Below are 7,574 nucleotides of genomic sequence, written 5' to 3' on the forward strand. Positions count from 1 at the left end.
AATTTTTATAACTCAAAAGATCACATTTTTACATCATAAAGGCATGATCTGAGGCTTGATCCTTAACAAACAAATCATGTTGAACACATCTATGAGGTTAGATTGAGTCAATACAATTTGCACCTATGATTTCTAGCTGATTAATTTTGTACCTTCATTTTTTTTAAAGAAGTTTCTTACCTTCATTAGTAGCCAATACACATATATATATATATATATATATATATATATATATATATATATATATATATATATATATATATATATATATATATATATATATATATATATATATATATATATATATATATATATATATATATATATATATATATATGAGCGCAGGTCGTATGTTTGGGGACATTCCATATCCGCAGCTTCAATATATTCATAGGTAACACTGCAAAAGGAAAGCAATCGAGTGCTCATCGAAATAAAGGTGAGCTGTTGAGTAATTCATTCCATCTCCATTCTTCTCCTGAGTCGGCACTTGGTAGGCAAACTACGTCCAAGTGATGGAGTGATAAGATAATTTTAACCTTTTAACTGCTGTAAAGATATCACTAAAGTTCACGAGTGCATCAGTTCTTAAAACAGTGCAAATAATTATTTAGTTTATTTCGATACCCGAATGTTGGTGTTAGAGACTTAATAAGGCAAGTAAAATATAAAAACGAGTTGAGGCCATACAACATGGCAGTGTTGGAGGTCACGCCACTACTTATTCTTCCTTCGTGTTTTACATGATGGCTAGATCTTTGGCGCTTGTGCTTTTTCCCTTTTCACTTTGCCTCCCTCGGAATCCCAAGGTAGCTTTTAATGTCATCTTTCCTCTTTGTTAATTAGACAAACTGTCCTTTCTCAACGATCAATCTCTTACGTCCTCTTCTCGAGAACTTCAGTAACAAGCACTCACTCACCCACGCGCACATGCTCACACACACACAGAGATAACTCACGATGCCTTGTTATTTGAGAGCGGATAAGGTCCAAGGAACCTTGGACAGAAACACCTGGATGCCATTCATCATGAAAATGAACGGCACCCAATGCCCCCTGTTTTGGATGATTTCTCGCAGTTCCGTTCTGCGTCGTTGATGCCGTTCAGCAAAGTAAACGGCATCAGAATTTTTTGTGGGGCCCATCTAGGTAAAGGTTTGTTTTGAAAGGCAAGCTGGGGTTAGGCTAGGGATGGCAGTGGACCGGGGGACAACGGGCCCCACCCTGCCTCGCCTCGTTTGGACCGGGGATGAAACGGGAATGGAGGCCGGGATGAAGGTTAAAATCTATCCCCATGGGGGGATGGAGGCGGAGATGAACTTACGCTTTCTCCACCCGCCCCATCCCCATCCCAATCCCTGCCTTGCCCTGCCCCGCCCCGTCTCCAATCCTTCAAGGTATGATTATATAGACCGAGGGGAAACAAGCCCCCGCCCCGCCTCACCCCCGTTTGGACCGGGGATGGAGGACTTGAAATGGGGATGGGACGGGTGGAGATTAAAATCCATCCCCGTGCGGGAATGGAGGCGGGGATGGAGGTTCAGATTTTGAGATGGGGCGGGGGTGGAGACCTCATCCCCTGCCCCAGTCCACTGTCATCCCTAGGTTAGGCAGATCCCCTACCAGATATCTCTTAAGCCCCATGTAGTAGAGGGATTCTAACATAGACCTTAGCTTGGCACAGGACCAAGCTTACCACATGGGATACCACCTCGGTAAAGATCATCCTTTTAGATGAGTTTTTGGTGCCATTCATGTCCATGATCAACGACATCCAAAGAGTCTTGGACAGTGTTCTGTCCAAGGCTTGAACCTGATCCACTCCTTATTATTGAGCTAAGAGGATTGACAGTTTTTTGTGTGAAAAATAGAAAGTAAAATTACAAAAAGTAAAAATAGTGGTTGCTTTTTAGCCACCAAATGCACATTGGATGAAAAAACAAACACCCAAAAGTGTTGATTGTGACAAAGCTGAACTAGTAGTAACACCAATGGGGCTTTGCTTGTCTGGTAGGAGCAGCTAGTGCACGTCACTTTGTGTTGGAACTTTGCAGGTTCAAAAACCCAATGGTATAGTTGTATAACTGGTAGGAGTCTGCCTAACCCCAGCTTGCCTTTCAAAAAAATAAAAAAAGCTGAAATAGTAATGGAATATAAGTAGTTGAGTCTCCCTTATCATAGTGTTCTTGTTGGCCTAACCCAACCTTCAGCACTGCACGCAAACACACTCAACCGAAACTAATGTTCAACTCATTGTTTTTCTTAAAATTCATGTCCTTTAACTCAACTTTAGGCAAATATCAAGTCTTACTCTAACCAATGTTGTCAAAATCAAATTGAATCGACCTGGATCGGCTGGTTCGAGTTGAAAGTGCAAATCCACATTTTTGTGATAATTATTCACTATTATATTGTTTAATCATTAAATCCACATTTTAGAATTTGATTGGACTCTATAAGTCATAATTTCCATTCAGGCATTTTCCTTGTTTTATTTTTTATAAATATTTTATTTTTTAAAAAAGTCAGTTTTAAATTAGACCGATTCACGATTATTTGATTTAATCCAATTCAAGCTGATTTTCTAAATCCTTTCAAAAACGATTCGGTTCATAAACTGATTCTGACCACATTGAGTCTAACTGAATAGGTCGAATGTCACCTCCCCACGAGTGAACTGTGAAGACACAAGGCTCAATTCGTTTTGGTGGTACTGAGCTACATTGATGACTTTTAATCTTTTCAAACTCTCTATTTCTCTCTGTCTCTTTCTCTACCCTTCCAAGAAAGTTTTGAGATTTAGGGCATGCATGTTTGTAAGTTTCGCACAAAATATGTTTAATATTAATTCAATGCTTCAAATGCAGGACATGTTAGTAAATACCGTACAAAAAATGCCTAATATTAATCCATCTAGAGATGCCCCCACATGCCTCCTCTCTTTCTGGTTCCTATTTTATCTTACATACCAACTTAAAAAAAAAAATACTTCTCTCTCTCTCTTCATTTTGTCTTTCATAGAGAAGAGAATACTCCTCCCAGTCTCTCTCTACATTTTTTTTTTTGAAAGGCAAGCTGGAGATAGGCCTCTCTACATTTTGTGACTTTCACATAAGAGGATACTTCTCCCTCTCTCTCTCTCTCCATTTTGTCTTTCATAGAGAAGAGAATACTTCTCTCAGTCTCTCCCTACATTTTTTTTTTTGAAAGGCAAGCTGGAGATAGGCCTCTCTACATTTTGTGACTTTCACATAAGAGGATACTTTTCTCTCTCTCTCTCTCTCTCTCTCTCTCTCTCTCTGTTTTGCCACTTTTGTAGAGAAGAGAATACTTTCTCTCTCTCCAATTTGTGACTTTTACAGAGAAGTGAATGCCTCTCTCTCTCACCATGACCATGAGAGAATTCCCATCCTTCCTGCGACTCCTCTTATCCTTCTCTCTCATTCTTCCCTCTACCATCATCCTCGCAACCCCCACCCACCGCCACCACCACCACTTGAGCTCCAAACGAAGAAGAAAACCACCATCACCACCCCAGAAACCATCCTCATGGGAGCTCCTCAAGAATCTCCTCACCTGCAAGCAGATCGAGCAATCCCACGTGCACGATCCCACCACCACCAAGAAGAAGCGGACCACCACTACCACCAAGCACGGCTACGCCAGGCTCTCCTCCTGTTCCTCACTCTGCACCCTCTCCGACGTCGTCGACCACGCTGGCACCCGTGTCGTCCACCGGCAGGACTCCTCGCCGGAGGACAGCGTTTACGGCCACCACGAGTCCACGCCGCTCGTAGCCCCGGCGAGGGCCGCCTCCCCGTCGGCGGCGAGAGGGATGCCGCTGAGGAGGCTCTCCGGTTGCTACGAGTGTAAGATGGTCGTCGATCCGAGCCGCTACCCGTCCGCTCGGACGTCCATCTGCGCTTGCCCCGACTGCGGCGAGGTCTTCGTCAAGCCCGACAGCCTTGTGGCCCACCAGTCGGTCAGCCACGCAGGTAATCCCTTTTATGCCATTGCTCTTCTTCAAAAGGACAATCATATCTCTTATTGCACCCAACCTGAACCTAGCCTCAGGCTGATCGAGCTCGGCTCAGCTGGGCTCAAGCCGAGAATACAACACTACCAACGCTCTTTGATCCCCAACCCTTTTTTTTTAATGAAAATGGTGTAACAAGCTGAGCCTAGCCTAGCCATGTGAGTTTGGTCAGAACGACATGGTTAATTGGGATCGATCGAGCGCAACTTGTTTGTTGAATGAACGAGTAAGAACCGATTCGAACCTCTGGCCCGTGGTTAATGATTCAGTGTAACGTTGACAACCAGAGTTTACATATCTTTAATCTTCGCCAATTCTCAAACAAGAACAAATTTACGTTTGAGTCCGCGGCGTGAAACTCCGTGCCCATGCAAGGTTACGTCATTGCATCTACAGCAGCTTAAAGGGTAATTTCGTCATTTTATGGACAGTTCTCCCCCACCTCCTTGATCATCTTTCTGAAGCTGTTAGACTGAGAAAATGACAAAAATAATCTTGCATGCACAGAAAATGTCCGGAGATCACCGTACGTCGCCAACCGACAGTGAGGACATCATCCGTCATTTAGTCGCGTCGTTTCCTCGGTCGCTCGGCTCTTCCTTTCCGCGCTAAACCAGAATTTACAAAAGAAAGGAACTTCTTGGAGCCCCCCCTGTTTTTTTATCTATTTTTTTTGAAATCCCCTCACTTTTCCTTAATTAACATGAAAAAAGGTTGCCTGCTGACTTGGTTGATAATGCCGAGTTTTTAAGGGCAGAACTCATCCCTATCTTCATACCCTTCTTTGGGATTTCATTGATGCATGTTGTTTTGATCAAAAATCGGATTCCATAAGTTGTGATCTAGCTGCATGAAGATCAATGTTTAAATCATCAAAATCTGGCTTGTGTGCAGGGTTTGTTGGCGATTAAAAAAATCAATGATTGACAAAATACAAAATTTTGTGTTTTAAAAAATCATAATTTTAGGCTGAATCCGTTTATAAATGTCAGATTTGATCAAAACAATTCGCACCATAAGATTTAAGAGTAAGAAGATGGGGGATGAGTGAATAAGGCCTTCTTAACATCCCTTGGATGCTTTTTGTGTAATCGTGGGAGTTGAACCAAGTGAAAATTGTTTGAGTTCTCAGCCAGGTTTTTTATAATTTTTGAAAAAGAAAGTTTAGTAAAAATAGCCCTGTTATTGTGTTGAAATTAAAAAAAAAAAACGAAAGAAGGAAATATTGCAACCCATTGAAGGGCATTCTGGTAAATTTCTGCAGTCTCGGAATTGGGCCCCGACGACTCGGGCCGGAACGTGGTAGAGATAATCTTCCAATCAAGCTGGTTGAAGAAGGACAGCCCCGTCTGCCGAGTGGATCGAATCTTGAGGGTCCACAATACCCAGAGGACCATTGCCCGGTTCGAGAGCTACCGCGATGCGGTCAAGTCAAGGGCAAGCCGCCGGAACCCACGGTGCGTGGCCGACGGTAACGAGCTTCTCCGCTTCTACTGCACCACCTTTGCCTGCTCCATTGGGACCGGGGGTCCACAAGTCTCTGCGGGTTGGGTCCCGGCTGTGGGGTATGCTCCGCGATCCGAAACGGTCTCGGCGCCAAGATGGACGGCGGTAGAGGCCTGTGCACCACGGCCACTAGCGGGCGTGCGCACGATTGCATGTTGGTGACCGAAGAGGAGAAGGCAGCCTCCCGAGGCCGAAGGGCCATGTTGGTTTGTCGGGTCATTGCAGGGAGGATCCGAAAGGGAGGGTCCACAGTAGTTTCGGATCTGGAGGAGGAGGAGGAAGAACAGAGTTTCCAGTCGGCCGGAGAACGGTTCGACTCGGTCTCTGGTCTGGCCGGAGTATACTCGAACCACGACGAGCTTTACGTCTTCAACCCGAAGGCCATCCTGCCATGCTTCGTGGTGATTTACAGGGTCCAGGAATAGTGAATTATGAGAAACAAGGGCCGTCTCGTTTCTTCTTGTAAATATGTAAATTTTGAGAGGTAGTTTTGTACTCTTCTTTAATTTATTGTATTTTTAAGTCAGTATATTAGCTCAATTTAGAGGATCTTCTACTAGCGTTCCGTATTTATTAATTGTTTTCTTTGACTAAATTTCCAAAATGTACTTTAGCTTTATAAGAATGACTGAAGCGGCACTTGATACTATAATAGTGTTTTGATTGGTCCGGGTTTGACCTGGAACGAACCGTTCTAATCAGTCTGTCATTTTAGGCTATGGAATAGGTCAAGGTAAGACTATCCGCCCAAATGTGGATCCGAACCAATTAGGTGTAAAACATATTTAATCAACTAATCAGATCAGGATTTGGTATTGCCTTTTTCTACCTGACTCCAACTCTAAATCCAAATCCGATTAGATAGATTCAATAATACCTAGATCTGAACCGAGTCTGACCCGTTTACATCGCTATACGGCTGGCTGATGCTTAGGAATCTCATTCCTTTTGACTCAAATAGTCAGGCAGCCAGAGTCTGAGTTGGTCATGAACCCAGTTTTGGGTGAGCCTACTCCAAGCTAATTTTGACAATGGTGAGAAAAGTTAAAAAAGAAACGAAAGAAAAGGCAATTAATCAACCATGCATGTATTTATCAGGAGAAGTTGAAATTTTTTCTCAGGTTTTTACCAAAAAATAAAAATTAAATAAATATAAGAAAAAATTAAAATAAAAAAAGTGAACTTTCCCCAGAAAATGCTGATATAAACAATGTTTTAATGATAAAATAATGATTTCATTATATTGCCATTAATTTTATCGCTGTTTATAAATTTTGCAAAATATCCCAATGTTTGCAATATTTTCAAGAATATCACAATATTTTTCACACTGATTTTGACTGAGTTGACTAGGTCGAATCATGGAGTATCTCGGGCTTGACCGACTGCTGACGGGGTGAGCATACCAAAGTCCAAGTCAACCTTATAAGCGCTCAAGCTACAAGGTCAATGAGCCCAGAGCCCAAGTGAGTTCCCAAAATCAACTAGCAAGATGCAGCCCAGGTGAGGGTCAACTGGATTTAGTTCTTGGACTCAGCCAAATCAGTTAAGACCAAAAGGAAATCCCAAATTGTAAAAAGAAATAAAGGAAAAGAAACAAACAATTAAAAAACAAGAAAGTGTGTATTAAAAGAAAAGGGCTAATAGCATGCTTGAAGAAATGACAAATTACTGTTCTTTTTATAACTTGAATAATTACTACCTTTATAAGAAATTATTCAGATGTCTGACTGAGTTAACTCTTAATAACACCTACCTTCGCTAAATGGCACTTTTAACCTTTTTTGTTTCCTTACATGATCCAGAATGTCACTTTGATAAATTATCACTTTTGTAGTTAAGTTCTCCATTGTTTCATTTCCATGCTAAGAAAAAGGCTTTACATGAGAATAAGCATAATTTTCCAAAAAAAAAATCTGTTAGTTCAGTTTTTTCATGTAAATATATGAAAGAATTTACACATAAAAAGTAATTAGGTTAAGTTTAAAAAAATGATGCTTGTTTGTGCCAGAACCATGATGATTTAATATTT

At 41.8% G+C, this 7,574-nt stretch overlaps 1 pseudogene; it reads left to right on the top strand.

Moving 5' to 3' along the window:
* The first annotated feature begins 3,394 nt into the window (after positions 1-3,394).
* Positions 3,395-5,967, top strand: LOC149819090 (uncharacterized; annotated as a pseudogene).
* The last annotated feature ends 1,607 nt before the right edge of the window (positions 5,968-7,574 follow it).

This window comes from Nuphar pumila, chromosome 13, assembly GCF_984573655.1.
Source record: "Nuphar pumila chromosome 13, dmNupPumi1.hap1.1, whole genome shotgun sequence".
In the NCBI taxonomy this organism is placed as follows: Eukaryota; Viridiplantae; Streptophyta; class Magnoliopsida; order Nymphaeales; family Nymphaeaceae; genus Nuphar; species Nuphar pumila.